A 21690-nucleotide genomic window follows, 5' to 3' on the forward strand; every position below is an offset into this window, starting at 1 on the left:
CGCAAGTCAAGGTACAGGGGCTACTACTAGCATAATACTAAGAATGGAATATGAAATAATGAAATAAAATGCAATATGAAATAACGAAATAACAAAGGTTAGAAGTCACCGGATTTCGCTTGGAGCTGCGGCTGCTGGAGACGGCGCGGCGGGTGCAGACGGAGTTGCGGCTGAAGACCGAGCTTCGATTGTTGGAGATCGAGTTGGCGGCTGGAGACCGGGCGGCGGCTGGCTGAAGGTCGAGGTGGGGGGAGGGCTGGTGTACCCCACGGGAAGGGGGGGGAGGGGGGTACGGACAGGACAGGTAAGGGGGGGGGGAGGGGGTAGGGAGAGAGGGGGGGAGAGGGGGTGGAGAGAGAGAGAGCCGGTAGGGTGGCTCCGGAGGTCGGCGTCGAGGACCAAACTTCGGGACTGGAGGTCGGGTCGGGTCGGCGCCGATGGTCAGCGACGGCGACGGGGGCCGGTGACCGGTGACCGGTGCGAGCGAGAGAGAGGGTAGGGAGGAAGAGAGAGAGTGTAAAAAATACGATTAAGGATTCAAATTCCTAATTTACAAGTATCTTTCCAAATTCTAATACTCTTTTGAAATTGTTTCTTGAACAAAGAAATGACATTAGTGTTGTGGTTAATGAATGTACTGTTTATCCATCTGGTACACAAGTTAGAATACCTTTTCCTTTAAGCACATCTTTAGCTCTAATGCCTTTAATCTAATACATATGGATTTTTTTTTGGACCTTGTAGAGTTGCTACATATGTGTCATGACCCAATACTACTTTCTAGTCGTAACATGGTGCTTAGAGTTAAAAGTGACCCCAAGCTAACCTATGGCATGACACTAATAATACTAAAATAACTAATAAAAATATTTTCCGGGAGATGAACTAAATGATGAAATAATAATCAAAACCAACTACAATAGTTGAGTTTAAAACCACATAGCTAACCATCTAACTGTATGTTTGAAAGCCTCTACTAAGACGAGTTGTTGGAACAAGCCCCTAACAAACTCTAACTATCCGAAAACTGCAAGGGGCATAAATGAAAAATAATGATAACTAGTCCTCGAATAATGAGGACTTACCAAAGTACTGTCGCTGATATAGTAGAAGATCGTACTATGCATACTTTGGAGGCTGAACATCCAAACCTATATTATAAGATAATATAGAGCAAAGGAAAGTAAGGGATTAATACTTTGAATGTATTGAGCATGTAAGATATGCACTACAATACATATGCTTAACATGAGAAAATAATTTGAACATGGATTAAGGAACGTAAGTTAATGTAACAACCAAGTAAAGTAAACATGTAACATAATAATAATAATAAAGTATTGAGTAACTGAATACAAGGATACCTGAAGCACTAAAGGGAATATACAAACTGACATGCTGATGATGACATATTTAAATCAGAACTTATACTGGGGAATACTAAGATGTATAGATCTATCCAACTATCATAGATACTGAGTGCATGAATATTTTGATTATAACTAAGATATGATGAACTAGACTGAACTGAGGGCATGCAAAAGCCAAAGTTTGAGACTATGGGAGATATTATTAATTAACATATAACCATGCGATCTGAACATGGAGTTTGATGTATAATCCCATCGAGAAGTGCCCAATATACATTTCCAGGGTATAAAGGTGTCACGACCCGAGACTATCCCCTAGTTATAACACGATGCTTAGTACCACAAGTGATCCTAAGCTAACTCATGGTACTGGCATAATGTTTGAGCAATTGATTAAAACATATATGAAAGCTAAATTGACTTAGCGAAAGTATAATCATGAGATAAGTTGCTTTAATACGATACTGTTGAAAGTTTATAACACTATAATTTGAAAGAAAGGGGAACTGAGACTACATACATTGAATTTAACTGACTATCTATGAATTCTCTACTAATACTGACTATAGGTAGTCAGGAAATGACTCCAACTTTCCCAAATCAATACATACAAATATGAAAATAAAATACAAGAACTGCAATTGACTTGAGTCCTTGAAGTATGAAAGCTCATCCCCTGCTGGCTGAATGGTGACCCACCGAAGACTGGAGCTTCACAACATATTGATGAAGGCCCCCGAACTGAGGGTTCGTTCAGTAAAAGGGACGACTTTGTCTCCCCAGAAGAAGAATAGCCCCGCTCTTTAGACGATTGATCCCGTTGATCATATAACTAGGAGAAAATGTGTCACATTAGAGGTGAACGATCAGAGGTTTCCTCTAATCACCACAACGAGGCTGTTCCCTCTTTTAGTAGACTCAGCTATGAATATTCAATCAGAAATGAATGTCAGGCTCTTTCCATAATCTTCTTGGTTATGATCCGGTAGTAATCACTTGAATCTACATCACATGAAAAATATAAGCAGAAGAAGTATGCAATCAGTATTTTGGAATGTACTGTGTATGTGAGATATGCACTAGTCGTGAAAATACTTAAAAACATGCTTTAAAACTGAGGACATAAGCCAATTGTTGAAATATGCATTTAAAATGTGTCTGAATGTAAAAACTGTGATAGGCTGAAGATTAATAGTATAAAAAAAGTAAAATTAATCTGAGACCCATGTATGAATACTGGGTCTGAAACTGTGGGATATGAATTATTGCAATGACCAAATATAAACATGTACAAAATAAAACTGAATAACTGAATACAGAGTCATTCATAATCTGAAGTGAAACATAAACTAAGGATTATGAGAGCTAACAATAACTGACATACCCCAATTTGAGCAAATTAAGGTCCAACCTATCATACCAGTTGAAAGAGTGCTAGTACCTTGCCAAGAGTACAAACACTGGTTGGCGTGGATCCACTAAACTGATGTCCTAAAGGGCTAGGGTGTCAGTCCTAAACTGGAGGGTGATCCCTTATAACTTATGGTGGCACCATAGTTCTAGAACTTAGGGCTTCTACTAAAGGTCTTAGTCCTACTTGGTGGGCGAGCCTTCATCCCAGCGTTCACTCGGTGCTAAGTACCACTCACAATTGAACAACATTGAAAATTGATATATATATACATATATATATATATGTATATATGTATGTATGTATATTAGTATTCCTGGAAATAGTAACATTTGCATAATTTGAAGTGCTCAAAATAAGTCAACTGATACGTGTATGAAATCCTAGGTACCAGGGGTTCATAACCCACCATCCCTGTCTAATGCAATTGAACATGATAATAATTTAAAAGCTTATCATAATAGGAAAAAAGGAAAATTTCATAGCACAAGTTCAAAATCACAAATTTATCAACATACTGAGGGTTTATAATTCTAAGCCAGTGAAAATACTAAATTTCAGGGAAAAACATGGTATGTCAACTAATATGGATTGTAATTTGCAAAATCATGATAAATAGTGCTTAATAGCATTGAAACTAATAAATCTCATATAGCTTGTCATATTCTTGAATCTTAACTAATATCATATAAAACATGCATAGATCTTAGAATAGCGTGAATGATATAATATGGGCCTAATAAACTATGAATAACCATTAAAACATACTTATGAGTAACAACTATATCATGGGGGATTGAATTTAAGCGTGGAGTAACAATTTGGGTAAAGCCTGAATTTATGAAGATCATAAAATTCATGAACAAAATCATAATTTGGGAATGAGAATGAAAGGACAGCCTCATTTAATACCCATATACATGATTACTTTTGATTTTTGAATTGAAGTTTTGAGGATTTGAACTTGGAGATGAAGAACCCTAATTTCTTCCTTTAGAGGAGTAAAAAATCGCATGTTTCTTGAGTAAGTCATGTGTTGTGTCGTGTTGAGAATGGGGGATTTGAAGTTTTTTAGGCTTTATAATCATCCTTAGAATAACCTAAACAACATAGTTTTGGGGTTAAAAGAGTGAGAAAAGATTAAAAAAAACTTAAAAATAGTTTGGAAGCAGTTCCGATGACTTAGGCCACGACTCGTAGGGTATGGCCATGAGCCGTAGCTTGAGTTGCAGCCAAGAATCCAAATTCATCCCCTACTTCCGTGGTAACGACTCCCTCCTAACGACCTGTTATGTCTTACAACGAGTTGTTGCCATTGGCAGCTTTGACAGTACTTCAGTAATATGGCCATAACCTTTTACTTTGATATCGGATTAAGTCAAAATTGGTGGCATTGAAAAGTTAATTAAACTACCTATATTATGGTAGATCTTGATTTAAAAATTTCTTAGTAATACAAAATTCAAGCTTATTTGAAGCTGACTATAGTTATATTTTTCTCAAGAATTTAATCATTGAAGGATATTTTGACTTGTCTATAAGCTAGGAGTTATTTGAGGCCTTAATATATGTCTAAATCACTTATAAAACTACCAAAATGTGATTTTTAATTTTTCATATACTTGAATCATAGTTCTAAAATTATCTTGGATTTTTGGGGTGTTACAATATCTCCCCCTTGGGATCATTAGTCCTCGAATAAAGACTGAATTGGCTAAAAGGATAGGGAAAAAGTTATAATCCCTGACATAGAATTCTAAGATCTTAGTATGGACATGATGAGTAAATTTCCAACTAAAAATTTGACTAGTTAGAAAATTTAGGAACTCACTAGTACTACTCGGGTGAATTCTGAAGTTGGATAACTAACATGATATTGATTTCTGAATCTAGATATCTTTTATGGTTGGGACTAATTTAGACTAGTAGTACAGACTCAACTGAATTCAAAATTATCATGAATATAAAATTACCTCATGAAATAGGCATATTTATAAAACTTCGAATAGTAAGACTAGATAAAAAGATGGAAAACTATAGGAGCTTATATGTCTGATTGCTAAACTGAGTTGTTGGCAGTACAGACTGACTCATACTAAAAGTGTATAAATCAATCGAAGTATTTTTGGCATGAACAGATATTTAGAAATGTAAAGTGATATCTAATAACATAGAATTTCTAAGAGTCCCTGGGAAAGGAATATTTGTTGCCTTCAATACTCCTTGTCAGAAGTTCTAATAACATTAGAGAGCTAAGAATTTTGGGCATGAACTAAGTGAGATATCTGAATAAAGATTATAACAGGTTTGAGCATCTAAGTCTACTAGCCTAAGATCATAGAATAGGAACCACTCAGAGTTGAACATGAGACATCTCTGGTCTAAAGCTACCTATTATGAAAAAAGAGTATTTTAGGTCAGAAGTAAGGATAGGAATACTATTATTTTATCAAAAAGACTGACAACTTCTATATTATCAACATTCCTCAACCATGATTCCTTCTTATGGACATACCACCCTCAGCTAGCTGAAACTTCTAACTTTCATATGGATATACTACTTATGATTGCTAAAAGCTATGTGTAGCCTAATGAATGTTCTTACTCTGTCCAATCTTAATCCATAGATACAAGGCTCCACCACTTAAAGAACTACACTGGTCTTAGCCACAAAATACTATATTTTATATCCACTTGGAGCTATTACCCTCAAAATACACTTCTTCTTGCCACCTAAAACAACCAACCTTAAGCACTAGTCTCAGATTCACTAACCACCATAAGCCATCATTGGAAGGTATATTAACAAATCATTCAATCATATCACTCAACTGCCAATAATATCCCCATCAAAGCATAAGAAGGGTCACTAAAGAACTAGGACATAAATGTTTAATAAGAGAGAGATACTGTGAAATCTCAAATTAAGGATTTTCATGAATTCAACACATAACTGAAGCCTAAGAAGTAAATATAATTGGAATAAACTCATTCAAAAAATATAATCTGATAGCATACATGACATAGTGTGATCTCACTAGTTACTAAGGATGTATCATGAGTACCTAGAAAGGAGCATACTATAAAATATGAGTACATAATTCATGAGTTGCATGACTTGACATTAGAATTCATAACTTCATAGAATATAAGTCGTACATCTGAGTGAACTGCCACTTCTTATACTAGCAACTGGGAGTGGACATGATTCTGTATAAAGTGTATGAATATGAACTATGGTTATAGAGATAACTTATATGGTATGAATAGAGTATCGTAATGACCGAAGTACAAAAATTTGTATCGAGATAAAAATAGGTCGGATTTGTTTATTCTCTAGTATGGTTCTAAAACTCACTAGCATCATTACTAGAATTTGATAACCGGACTTAATTCATTATTCTATCACCCCCGGTAGATTTAAGTTATCATTCTAAGTCTGTAGACCTCTGTAGTAAACTCTAAACTGAACTGCAATCACTCTATTGTAGAGCTCAGGATATCATCAGTACATATATATACTAAACTCCTCCTAAAAGACTATACCTAAAAGTATAAAATCCGTTGCTTGTACTTTATTTTGAGATACAACTCTTAATTTTCTATAGCCCCAATAGTCATCATATGATAACTTATACTCTTATTAACTTAGACTCTTCTGAAGTATTACAATACCCTGAGTACACACTTTTTTCTTTCATAATTCTAAACTTTTTTCTATATTAGCTTGATCATCAAGAATTCAATCTTAGATTCAAACACTTAACATTAATAGTCACACAACTTTCCATGCACTAATAACAACTTACTACTACTAGATAGGAATTATTAAATACTAATCCATACCAAATTGTACGAACTTACTCACCTTTAACAAGCTTCTCTATCTTTCTGATCGCTACCAAATCTTTATCCTGACTAAAGCATTAACATACTGTAAGTTCCTTTAACTGGTAAATCTCTCTTAAAGTGATATTATACAATCTACAGAACATCTTTTTGCCCCATGGATACATAATCTACTAAATTCGGATAAATACTATCCCTATTTCACTATTGTTATATGATGTGTGAGAAGATGCTAAAACATTTGATCTTTTAACTGATAATAATTACAAAGTCTTTAGCAAATTTGGTCATTTTTTATTGTTTTATCTTTGATTTTGTAGTGGAAGTCAAGAGGCAAGAGAACCAACAATAATGGAAGTAAAAAAAATTAAAATCTGAAGCAAATAGAAGAGAAGTGTGGCTGATGACATTCCTGATAAGTCGTCAGCACTTTGATAGGTTATCAACTTCATCGTCAGCCTTAAACAGAGAATGGGATTTAGTTGGAAGAAGTGATGATGATATATGATAAGCCGTCAGCCTTGTGATAAGCCATCAGAGTTGCCTTCAGCCTTAGGTAGAGCATGGGAGCTAAGGTGGAGAAGTGATGACATTGTTTGATATGTCATCACAGTTTTGATAAGCCATCAGGATTCACCGTCATCCTAAGCCAGCGAATGTTAAAAGCAAAGAGGAGCTGCTGACATCTGTGATAAGTCATCAGACTCTTGATAAGACATCACAAAATGTCATTACCTATCCGAGAAATTACTGAACTCTGTGATTTTGTTTCCATAATTAGGGTAAACTATTTAAAGTATTGTTTAGGGTTTTCTTGGGGGATGGTACCCAACATTCTGAACCTATTTTGGAACGCACGTATTTTGTTATTGCCTCTCTAGTTTCTTGGCTTGAACAAAACAATTAACTTTGAAGAAATTATCATCAATATTTTGGGATTTCTACTTTGATCTAATATGAGAAACACTCGTTGCTATTCATTTTTCTGTAAGTTCATCTTTCAAATTATGAATTCAACTTGTTGAATCGATTATTACATTATGAGTGGCTAAATCCCTTTAACCCGAATTATGGTATCTATGGGTTAGGTTTTGGTAAGTTGCTAAGTGTTCAAGATTCTAAAGGTAATAGGACTTCTTGATAATTCTGAGGTTTTAATTATTGTCTATTATTTGCAAACGATAGATAGCACCTGCTTTGATTTACTTGAGATGAGAAATCAACTATAGTAGGAAGCAAATTATTGACAGGGACTTGGAAGTTACCAACTTTTCGTTTAATAATTGATGCTGTAGAAAGGTTAATTAACCTAAGGCGAAGTCTGGTCAATGAATATAAATTTCCTAAGTCCGAGAGGATTAGGTAATTAAATGCTTAAGTAGGTCAAGAGACATTTAGGCATAACTTCAATAAAGACAATCTGTGGTTCCTACCTATCATGAGAATCTTGAATCACTATTAGCATTTGTCAAATACCAAAATCCATAGTGAACATAATTCTGGTTTTTCATAAACTCTTGATTACAAACACTAAAACTTAAGTGACCAACAATTATTTGCTGATCATAAAAAACCCTCATTTTATCTTTTCGTATTATTTTTTTGAATTTAACTTGTAGTTTTAGTTTCAAACTAGTTTAATCGCCAATCATATTGTTCCCTGTGGATTCGACCTCGACTCCAAAGTTGGATAAATTTATTAACGACGATCGCCTTGCACTAAATTGACTGTAAGTTGAGCATTATAAAAAATGATGTTGTTGCCAGAGAATAATTTGGCGTATTGAGTTGATTCGAAAGTTTAGCCTACATGCTTGAATTCAAACTTGTAAATATTTATTTTTAGTTTTCTTTTATTTCTTGTGTTAGGTAGATTTTTATTTTAGTTTACTTATTATTATGGCATCGTGGAATGAACATGAGCTTGGTGGTTGGAAATCTTATCTTGATGATCCATGTCCATATTGTGATGGACCTCACTTTTGGCAAGATTGTAGATATGCTCCCCAGAGAGACATGTGTACACCATCTCTATCCTACCGGGAGTATGATTGTTCTTTATGTGGTGGTCGATATGGACATTGGAGTGATTGCCCAAATGCCCCCTCCTTCTATTGTGCTAACCTAAATTCTAGTTCTTCTTTTGAGTTTGATAGGTCTTATGGTCAAGAAGAACGATGCACCAAGAAGAGTGGCATTAAAGCTTTGTTTCAACGAATGTTGGATCTACAGAAAGAAATGTATGATATCGGATGTGATATGTGTCAAGGCATGAAGCCTATCATTCATGAGGAGATAAATATAGAGGTAATCATTCAAAGCATTCTTCTATATTATGTTTAGATGATATTTTGCCTGTGGAATTATCTAAAATAATGGAAGAGTGTGAAGCTGAGGAGCAAGAATTCTATATTGATGTTGATCTTAATGATGCGAAACCCTCGGTGATTTCCTAACCAACCGAACCAACCATGAGAGATGATGCCAAGATTGAGGAAATGGTGCTAGAGGCAAAAGAAGAAACCACACCAATCTCTTATAAAGACTCCATCCCTCTTTGAGGGTGAAGAGGTCGAGAAGGATGCAACTCCAAAATTAGGAAGAAGACCCCGCTTGAACCACTTTTCAACTTTATACTTGGTGGATATAATGAAAGTTGAATCACCCAAGCAAATAATGAATTTTGGAAATAAGGAGGAAAATTCCTACATTTTGGAGTTTGTCTTGCCGAAAGGGTATAATACAACCCCAATCTTGAAGGCCAAAAATCTTAAATATCGATGTCCATTTAGTGGATTTTTGAGATTCTCACCATTGCCAAATGATCCCACACAAAAGTTTGATGTAAAATTAGGCAAACGGTTCACGTCTTTAAAGTGGCATGATAAAACTTTCCTTATCATGCTCTCACATTTTCCCAACGCACCTAAAAGATATAAAGATCAAAAGATACGCCAACGATTCAAATCGTCTAAGTGGAGGGATAAAGGATGAATCACTTTCAAGGTATCTTGATAAATTCTGAGTAGTCAAGATAACCTAGTCGTGCCGTGACATTAAATCAGGCGCTGCTTGGGAGGCAACTCAAGGTATTTTGTTATTTGTATTTGTATTATGTGATTGACATTAGATCTTTGCACCCATGGTGCAAAAGATATGTTTCTAACTCTCTTATTTTGGTTTGACGCATTGGGGACATTGCATGATTTTAAGTTGAGGGTAGGGCTACTTATAGGTGTTGATGTCCTCTTGGGATTTTGTTGTCATGCCTCTTTTCCCCCGGAGTCTTGTTCCTAGTAGAGCTGGCATATTTAGGCGTATTGTGTTTTATTTTGTGATGTGTTATGATTAACTGGTAGAAAAATAAGTATCTACGGCAGTTGACATGTTTTTGTTAATTTTTGGGAATGATAAATACCTCTCTAACTATCTATTTTATAACTGTGTGATGTACATCTATATGCGACCACTGTGAATCTTTTTACGGCATTGGTATTAGGGACATGATATTCATTGCTAACAATTGCATAAACCTGATAGGTAGTAGATTGTAATGTACATGTGTTCCATGTGTGTGAGAGATATTGCTTAGTTTTCGTCATATGTTAAATTCAGAACTTGCCCGGTTAGTCTTGCCTTGGTTGTAGGATAGGAGTTGAGAAAGGATCATAGGCCATTTTAAGATTAGTCCACTTTTTGCCTAAATGACCTTACCTGTATGCATAATATCCCTTGATTCCTATTTTGAGCTTGAATAGCCTATTTTTTTATGATACCTATCATCGTCCCATTTATATCATAATAAACTTATTTTGGCCCTGGTCCTCCTTAGACACTGTGTACCTTGACTTAGGTAAATAGCCTAAGTTGAGGGTGGCTATCATAGGGGTGCGTGATGTAAAATGAGTATAAAAAAAAGTAGAATAGAAGAAAAGAATAAAAAGTTAGGTGCGGTGAAAAAGAACAAGAAAAGAAAAATTGTAAAAAAAAGTGATTCTAGAAAAGACCGCACCCATCCTAAATATGTATGATCAAGAAAAGAGAAGAATAGAAAAAGGTTAATAAGTGAGACCCCAGAAGCTAGTGTAGTGTCAAGGAGGCTTAGTCACTTAAATATCATCGAGTATCATACCATCCCCTAGCCTATATTACAATCCAAAGAGAAGACCTATAGTGATCCCAGGTGACCTATATAAAAATCTTGGTAATGAAAATAATGGCAATATTATGGTATTTGGCATATATTGACTGAAACTTCTTTCTGAGAGTGAGTGTCTCTTGACCGTCCCTGCATTTACATGCTTGATTTCACATATAAGTGAAGTGGGACTTCTTTGTTGTAAGGGTACACTGGTTACATTGCTAGTTGCTAACTTATTTAGATAGTGTAATCTTGGTACATGCATGGTTGTTGTTGCTGAATTGATACCATATCTTGATTCCTGTGTGTCACATTGTTGTTCTTCAATAATATACACAGTTGTTGTTTTTAAATTAATTGACCTTGGAGATGGTGAAGATGTTTTGAGATAATATGGATGGTTGACTGTCGAATGTACTCTGTATCCTCTTGGTTGTGTTTTAGTTGCTTGAGGACAAGCAATTATTTTAAGTTGACGGTGTTGATGTGTGAGCAGATGCTAATACAGTTGACACTTTTATCTGAGAATAATTGCAAAGTCTTAAGCAAATTTTGTCATTTTTGATTGTTTTATCTTTGATTTTGCAGTGAAAGTCAAGAGAACCAACAATGATGGAAGTAAAAGAGTTGAAATCTGAAGCAAATAGAAGAGAAGTGTGGATGATGACACTCCTAATAAGTAGTCAGTACTCTGATAGGTTATCAGCTTCATCGTCAGCCTTAAACAGAGAATGGGATTCAGTTGGAAGAAGTGACGACGATATGTGATAAGCCATCAGAGTTGCCGTCAGCCTTAGACAGAACATAGGAGATGAGATGGAGAAGTGACAACATTGTCTGATATGTCATCATAGTTTTGATAAGCCATCAAGATTCACCGTCATCCTAAGGAAGCTAATGTCAAAAGCGAAGTGGAGTTGACGACATCTGTGATAAGTCGTCAGACTCCTAATAAGGCGACACAAAATGTCGTCACTTGTCCGAGAAATTACTGAACTCTGTGATTTTGTTTCCATAATTAGGGTGAACTATTTAAAGTATTGTTTAGGGTTTTCTTGGGGGATGGTACTCGATATTCTGAACCTATTTTGGAACACAAGTATTTTGTTATTTCCTCTGTAGTTTCTTGGCTTGAACAAAACAATTAACTTTGAAGAGATTATCATTAATATTTTGGGATTTCTACTTTGATCTAATCTGAGAAATACTCGTTGCTATTCATCTTGCTATAAGTTCATCTTTCAAATTATGAATTCAACTTGTTGTATCGATTATTACATGATGAGTGGCTAAATCCCTTTAACCTGAATTATGGGATCTATGGGTTAGGTCTTGGTAAGTTGCTAAGTGTTCAAGATTCTAAAAGTAATAGGACTCCTTGATAATTCTGAGGTTTTAATTATTGTCTATTGGTTGCCAACGATAGATAGCACCTGCTTTGATTTGCTTAAGATAAGAAATCAACTATAGTAGGAAGTGAATTATTGACAGGGTCTTGGAAGCTACCAACCTTCCGTTTAATAATTGACGCTGTAGAAAGGTTAATTAACCTAAGGTAAAGTATGGTCAGTGAATATAAATTTTCTAAGTCTGAAAGGATTAGGTAATTAAATGCTTAAGTAGGTTGAGAGACATTTAGGAATAACTTCGATAAAGACAATTTGTTGTTCCTACCTATCGTGAGAATCTTGAATCACTATTAGCATCTGTCAAGTACTAAAACCCATAGTGAACATAATTCTGGTTTTCCATAAACTCTTGATTACAAACACTGAAACTAAAGTGACCAACAATTATTTACTGATCATCAAAAACCCCCATTTTATCTTTTCGTATCATTTGTTTGAATTTAACTTGTAGCTTTAGTTTTAAACTAGTTTAATCACCACTCACATTGTTCCCTGTGGATTCGACCCCGACTCCAAAGTTGGGTAAAAATATGGACGACGACCAGCTTGCACTAAATTGACGTGTAAGTTGAGCGTTATCACTATACTTCTAGGCTTATGCTCCTAGCTCTAGGTCATGCTATCATAGGATTTATGAGAAGGGATTAGAGAGCATATCTTACATTGGCTAAATGCATGATTTTCATAAAATAAGAACGAACTCTTTCAAAGTTTTGAACTTAAAGGCACTGATGGGATCCTTTTAAGCTTACATGTAATCTCATAACTGTCTGTGGGGATTGTCTAAGAAAACTCTATCAATAGGAATTAAAGCTTGAATGTTTATATTACCTAAATAATAAGGCAGAGTTTGCATGAATGGAGCAATGTAAGAGTCCGTATAATTTTCTTAGAGAACATCTCTACTGCATGATCAAAAATATGAAAGAAGAGAAATATTTCTTAAATGTCCTGTAGCCTTTTGAAGAAAAGTACAGAAATCTTTGTACTATTTTGTAAGAATCTACTAGACACGAATTCATAGACACCCTAGGACACTGTAACCTTGTGCTTTGATGCCAATTTTGTCATGATCCGAGACTACCCCCTAGTCGTAATACAGTGCTTAGAACAATAAGTGATCCCAAGATAACCTATGGTACTGGAATAATGCTTGAGCAATTTATTAAGACATATATAAAAGCTAAATTGACTTAGCAAAATCCTAATAATTACATAAATTGCTTCAATACGATACTATTAATAGTTTACAACACTGTAATCTGAAAGAAAGGGGAACTAAAACTACATATATTGACTCTAACTGAATATCTTTGAAGCCACTACTAATACTGACTATAGGTAGTCGAGACATGACCCCAACTACCTCAAATCAATACATATGAATAAGAAAATAAAATACAAGAACTGCAACTGACTGGAGTCCTCAAGGTATGAGAACTCATCCCTTTCTAGCTGGATGCTATGATCTGCTTGGCTATAATTCTCTAGAAAGCACTTAAATCTATATCACATAAAAAATGTAGTTAGAAGAGGTATGCAATCAGTACTTTAGAATATATTGAGTATGTGAGATATGCACTGGTCATAAAAATACTTAAAACATGCTTTAAAATTGAGGACATAAGCCATTTGTTGAAATATACATTTAAAACATGTCTGAATGTAAAATCTGTGATAGGCTGAAGATTAAGAGTATAAAAAAAGTAAAACCAAACTGAGAGCTATGTGTGAATACTAGGTCTAAAATTGTGAGATACGAACTATTGCAATGACTAAGTATAAACATGTACTGAATGAAACTGAATATAGGGTCATGCATAATCTGAAGCTGAAACATAAAGTGAGGACTGTGGGAGCTATTAATAACTAACATACCCCAATCTGAGAAAATCGGGGTCCAACCTGTAACCCTAGTTAGAAGGGTGCTAGTACCTTGTCAAGGGTACCAACATTAGTTGGCATGGTTCCACTAAACTGATATCCCAAAGGACTAGAGTGTCAGTCCTAAACTAGTGGGTGACCCTTATAACATATATTGGCATCGTAGTTCTGTAACTTAGGGACTTCTACTAAAGGTATTTCACAACCCGAGACTACCCCCTAGTCATAACACGGTGCTTGGAACCACAACTGATCCCAAGCTAACCCATGAACTGGCATGATACTTGAGAACTAATTTAGAATATATTAAATTGGTAGTTCTTCTGTGCAAAAATATAATCATAATGAAATCTGAATAAGTATAAAACTGATAAAAATTTACAATCTTATAAAACTGAGAAAAGAACTTAAACTACATGACTGACTTCTATGAAGCCTCTACTAAACTAACTATAGGTAGATGGGACATGTCTCCAACTATCATTAATCAGTACACATGAATAATCAAAAGAAGGTACATGAACTACGACTGATTAAAGTCCCGAAATAGGAAAACTCATCACTTGCTGGCCGAAAGCTGTAACTGTCTAATTATGATGCGTAGGCTATAACTGGTACCTACATTATGAGACATTGTAGCACATAGACATATATGTGGATCAGTACTTTTGGAATGTACTGAGTAAGTGGGGGTAAATGTATTAAGTAAAACTGCTTTCATATGTAATCTTAAAACATACATGCTAAGTGCAAGTAGACTCTCCAAGAGACTGAAATAAACTGAAAGCTGAAGTATCTTAAAACATAAGTAACACACATTATCTAATAAGTTTGTGAATCACTACACTTAGTTTCTAAAAATCCTTACTATGGTAGGATAAGTAGAACTGAAGCTGGATATGGTAAAATAGGAGTACTATATGCAAATCTTAAGTAAAGCTGAACATGCTGTAAAAACTGTACTGAGGATCATGTATGGATACTGAACATGAAAAACTAAACTATACTTAGTCTAAATAACTGGATTGAAACTGTAGGATACTGTGCATATTAGGTAAGGACTAACTGAACAACATAAAATAACTGAGCATGAATGCATGAAAACTGAAATATCTGAGAATGCAAGACCAAGCAATAATCTGTAATCTAAATAAGTCTGAAATCTAAAAAATTATAACTGTATAATTGAATAACTGAAAGTCTGTAAACTTGTCAAGCAAACCTGAACTGAGAATACACGGAATACTGTGCTGAGACTGTAGGAGCTATTATATAACTGACATAAATCATGTGGGCTATCATGGAGTCCAACATCTGACCCACATTAGGGAGGGCTGTTCTATCCTTTCCATCGGAGTAGAACCTGAACTGGCGTGATCACTAAACTGAGCCCATATTGCACAACAGTAAACACTCTCTGGTAAGGCCCCTAAACCTACAGTGGCATGTAGTTTTTAGGAAAGTAGGGTGCACTGAACCTACACCTCTCAGTCGATTCTAAATCCTACTCCCAATCAAAAGACATTGAATTACTAACTGGTACATGCACAGATAACTGATAAGTTCAGGTCATAGTATTCTTAAAATAATAGTGCATACGGTTTTCTGGGGTAATTATTAACATATAAACTAATAATCTCATCATGAATATGAATATCTGAGTATACCAATAAGATTCATAAATGAACTATCTAAATACTTAAAAAGCTGAATTTATGTAAATCAAATAGGTATCGGGTGTTCATAACCCGCCAACACTGAATGCGTAAAAAATACAATATCAAACTTGAAATAATGTAATAAGTAGTTATGGTTCAAAGATCCAACCATGGGTATTTCATCAAACATGTGAAAATCATAAACTTATACATGAGAATATCATAAACATGAGGGAAACAATAGGATTTCATGGCAAGAATCATAACTTGGAGATTTATCTTGAATCAACTGAACATGACATGGGAATTACAACATTCAAAATATGATATGACTCATTCCACTTGAAAGCACTTATAATCATAACTTGAAATTGAATAAATGAGAGATTAATGGAGATAGTTCAATTTAAACATGTAAAGCTCATAATTAAAAACCAAAAAAGGTTCTTGGGCTCCATGGTTAAAAGGGGACCCATGGATGAACTCCCACATACCTTAATTAGATAGATTCTTGAAGAATTCTTGAAATTAAAGCTTGAATACTTGTGTTCTTGAGAGGAAAAGCTTGAAATTTGCTCATGGGGGAAATGAGAGGGTTTTTAGGTGAGAAATTTTGAGGAAGATGGGCAAATAATTCCCTGTTAGATGCTATAAATTGTTCTTTGGACGTTTGGGGTTGAGGGGAAAGGACCAAAGTACCCCTTGACCCTTAAGAGGCTGAAATAGTGAAGAAATAGACCCTTGGGCGACTCCTTATTTATCCCAACAGACTAACCCAGCCGGTGCCCCCTTTAACCTGGAGGAATAAATCAGGCGGCGCAGGCATATCGCCTGCCCTTACTGCCTTTCACGGAAAAAACCATAACTTATCACTTGAGTATCGGATTAAGGCATAATTGGTAATATTGGAAAGCTGACTCAATTATCTATAATATGGTGGGTATTTAGTCACAAAATTTTTCGTATATATAAAGTTATACATATTTAAAGTAGACCCTTGTAAAATCAAATTCCAAACTTGGTCGAATTAGAGGCTCTTAGCTCAACTTTATTCTAAGTAATTCCTATGAACATCTTTCACCTCAAAAGAACTTCACACACTAGGATAATGATCATAAGACATGTATTAACATAAAAATCATGGGATTAAAGTTTATGATTTGAAGTCTAGCCCAAAAATACGAGGTGTTACAAGGTCTCACTCCTAACTGGGGGGTGAGCCTTCATACTTGCATTTATTCCATGCTAAGTACCACTCCCAACTGAATGAATATGCTCAATTTTATAGTATTTTTAAAAGTACCAACATTTACCTAATCTAAAGTGCTCAAAACATGTCAACTGATACTTGCATGAAATCCTAGGTATTGGGTATACATAACCCACCAGCTCTGTCTAATGCAACTGAACATGATAATAATTTAAAAGCTGATCATAATAGGGAAATTTCATACCACGAGTCCAAAATATGAATTTACCAACATACCGAGGGTTCATAATTCTTAGTCTGTGAAAATACTACATTTCATAAGAAAATATGGTATGTCAACTAATATGGATTAAAATTTTCAAAATCATGATAAATAGTGTTTAATAGTAGTGGAACTGATAAATCTCATATAGCTTGATCGTATGCTTGAAATCTTAATTAATATCATATAAAACATGCATGGATCTGAGAATTGCAGGAAAGATATAATATGGGCCTAAGCAATCATGAATAATCAATAAAACATACTTATGAGTGATAATTATATCATGGGGATTTGAATTTAAGTTTGGAGTAACAATTTGGGTAAAGCCCTAGTTTATGAAAATCATAAAATTTATGAATAAAATCATAATTTGGGAATGAGGATGAAAGTATATCCTCATTTAATACTCACATACCTAATTAATTTTGATTCTTGAATTAAACTTTTGAGGATTTGAACTTGGAGATGAAGAACCCTAATTTCTTGCTTTGGAGGAGTGGAAAATCGCATGTTGCTTGAGTAATTCATGTGTTGTGTTGAGAATGAGGAATTTGGAGTTGTTTAGGATTTATATTCAACCTTAGAATATCTTAAAAGGCCTTATTTTGGGGTTAAAAGAATGGGAAAATACCAAAAAAAAACCCTTAAAGTTGTTTGGAAAACTCCTGAAAGCAATCCCGATGACTTTGGCCACAACTCGTAAGGTTTGGCCATGAGTTGTGGCTTGAATCATAGTTAGGAACCCAAATTTGGTCCCTGATGCTATGGTAATGACTCCCTCCTAATGAACCATTATGTCTGATAATGAATCATTGTTAGGGTCATTGTCATTGGCAGCTCTGATGGTGCTTTAATAATTTGATCATAATCCTTTACTCCGATATCAAATTAAGGCAAAATTAGCAGCTTTGGAAAGATAAGTCAATTATATATCCAATGGATGGTCTTGATATCAAAAATTCTAGTAATACAAAAGTTATGCTCATATGAAGCTGACTATAGTTATATTTTTCACAAGAATTTAATCGCTAAGGGGTGTTTTGACTTATCTATAAGCTAGGAGTTATTTGAGGCTTTAATATATGTCTAAATTACTTCTCAAACTACCATAACATGATTATTGATTTTTCATATACTTAAAGCATATTTCTAATATTATCTTGAATTCTTGGGGTGTTGCACCTAAGTTGTTCTAAAAGGTCATCAATTCTAGGAAAAGGGTACATATTTTTCTCATAACCTTATTTAACTGGTCATAATCAAAACACATATGAAGGGACCTATCTTTATTGTGCATAAAAACCATGGGAGAACTCCAAGGAGAGATACTAGGGTGGATGAAACCTTTATAAAGGAGATTTTTCAACTTCTCTTTAACTTTTTTATCTCTACAGCCATTCTATATTGTGGAATGAAAATTTGATGAGTATCAGGTAAGATACCAATCCCAAAATCAATTTACCTATCAGGAGGAATTTCAAAAAAATCTTCAAGAAAGACTTCAGAAAATTCATTAGCTACAGGAATGGACTTGAGTGAGGGAATTACAGCACTAGAATCCTTGACTCACACTAAATGGTACAAACAACCTTTAGAAATCATTTTTTGGGCTCTAAGATAAGAGATGGACCTTCTTTTTGATACCACAAGTATATTCTCTCACTCAAGGATCAATTTATTTGGAATATAGAAAGTGACTTTTCTGGTACTGCAACCATAGAAGCATAACAAGAGTAGAGCCAATCCATCCATAAAACAACATCAAAATCTACCATATCAAGCTCTAGAAAATCCACCACATTATCCCTATGAAAAATAGTCACAATATAATTTGTATAGACCCTCCTAAAAATAATGGAATCACCAATATAGGTAGAAACTTAGAAGGGTTCATAGATATTTTCAGGGTCAAAACCAAAATTTCAAAACCAAAATTCATAACTACATAAAGGGACAGGTAAGATAAATTAGAACCAGGATCAAGTAGCATGTACATATCATGGGAGAAAATCTTTAACATTCCCGTGACAACATTTGGAGAGGCCTCAAAATCCTAATAAGTGGATACATGATACAAACAGTTATGACCCTCACCTATCTTAGAGATGGCACTCTTTGTAGCTGGGGTAAAGAACTAGTAACTAGGACTTTGATGCACCTAGGTGTAGCCTTTGTCAATGGGAAATCCCATTGCATGTGACCAAGATGTCCACATTTAAAGTGCACATTCTTTCCCAAATGACAAAAACCAAGTGCAGTAAGGATGGTAGAATTGAGCCGACTCAGCTACATTGGATTGAGATTGAGTACCCTACATTTTGGGACCATTACTAGGCTTGAAACTTTGTTCGTTCATAGACTTAGGTGTAGGTGCACTAGCTGATGAAAGTGCATTCTTCCAAAATTACTTGCTGAATATTTTTCACTCTTACCACTATTCTGGTGGCTCACTTCTTGTCAATTTAGAAATCTTACTTTGATGCTCCTCAGCGCCTGATTTTTTTCCCTCATTCATCACCTACTGATCATAAACCACTAGCCTGTATATAGCCATGTCATTGTTTAACATTGCCCTGTAACATCCCGCATTTTTGGGCTAAAATTTGAATCGTCTTCCTACGTGTATTAACTCAAAACCAATGATTCCCATGTGAATAGAAGTGTCATTATAATTAGCCTAGTGTGAATAGTGATTATGAGGGAAAAATATTCATAGGAAATACGTAGAGCAAATTTAAACTAAGAGTTTTTTATTCGACCAAATTTTGGTATTTGATCCTACAAGGGTCAACTTTGAACGTGTATACCTTTTGGAATATGTGGAATTTTGGATCTCAATACCACCAAATTATAGATAATTGATCCCCCTTTCCAACACATTTGATTTCACCTTAATCCGACACCCGAGCAAAAAGTTATGATATTTTTGTGAGGAACCAGTGAGGGTCTACAATTTTAGCGTGTTACGGACCTTAGGCTCTGCAATAAACTCTGTGACATGGAGGCTGTGATTTCCTACATTCATAAGTAAAGTCCCAGGGTGAATTTTGGTCTTTCCCCCTCACCCCAAATGCCCAAATTGATGACTTAAAGCTCAAAAGGGGCATTATTTTCCCCATTTCTCTTCAGTTATCATACGTTATACCCATCCTTATTCTTAAGAATGTAAATTCAAATTTTATTCTCAAGGATTCAGGTATTCAAGATCTAAATTCCAAGATTCTTCTTCAATAATTCAAGAAATTAAGGTATGTGGGGTATTCATCAATGGGTTCCTTCCACCCATTGAGTCCCAAAATCGCTTTTTGCTCAAGTAAGAATTTCTTATCCACTTTTATGAAAATAACAATGCCAATTATGAATTTAATCCATGTTTTCTTACTTTTTTTTAAAAATTAAATCCATGCCAACTAGTTTCCCCATGTGAATGTTGTTATTACATGCTTTGAATTTTAATTACCCATATTATGTTTAGTTAATGTCATGTAAGTTTATCAATGTTATGAATTATACCATGTGAACATATTATCTTCCCAAGCTTAGCATATTCCCATCCTGAAAAATCATGACTTTCATCAGTTTAGTGAAATGTATTATGTCTGGGTCTCTGAATTATAACTTCTACCAGTGTTTTTAAGTGGTGTTATCATATTTAAAGTGTCATTCTGTGCTGGCGGGTTATGAATATCTGATACCTATATGCTTATAAGTGTTTCAGATTTTCAAGTAATAAGTTGGTCAAATCATGATTTTATCATCATACCCAGTTTTTTATGATCATGTTGAGAACTATCAGTTGTGATGTATAGTTGATCTTAGTCAAAACCAGTGTCAGTTCTATTGAGAGTAGCACCAAGCAAATTCAGGGATGAGGGCCTACCTACCAGTAGAGGATGTGACCTTTAGTAGCAGTCCCTGAGTTCCAAAACCTACATAGCCAACATAGGTTTTGAGAGGTCTTCCTACCAGTTGAGGGTTGACATTCTCTTAAGGGAACCTTTCAGTAGAGGGTGACTCCTCCAACTGGGTTACAGGTTGGACCCTGCTTAGCCCAGATTGGGCATGTCGGTTACATAATAGCTCCCACAATTTCAGTTCAGTTCAGTAGTCAGATTGTATTAGTTCAGGTTTGCATGACCAAGTATTCAGTTTACCAATTATTCAGTCAGTCATTTTTATAGATTATTTTAGTATATACTTTACTTGGTCTTGCATTTATTTTACATGTTCATGCTTTCATGCTCAATGTTCAAACATGATCCTCAGTATGATCTTACATCCTACTCATCTTTAACTTGAGATTTGCATATGGTACTCATGTTGCTATTGTTTTCTATCTTACATAAATATGTTCCGCTCATGAAAGAGAAGTTTTAATAAGTCTTACAACTTTTACATATAGCCATGATTTAAATGCATATTTATAGAATAACTTATGTCCTTAACTTTAAAGCATGATTTCAGTATTTCCATAATTTAGTGCATGTCTCATA

This window comes from Capsicum annuum, chromosome 6, assembly GCF_002878395.1.
Source record: "Capsicum annuum cultivar UCD-10X-F1 chromosome 6, UCD10Xv1.1, whole genome shotgun sequence".
Lineage (NCBI taxonomy): Eukaryota > Viridiplantae > Streptophyta > Magnoliopsida > Solanales > Solanaceae > Capsicum > Capsicum annuum.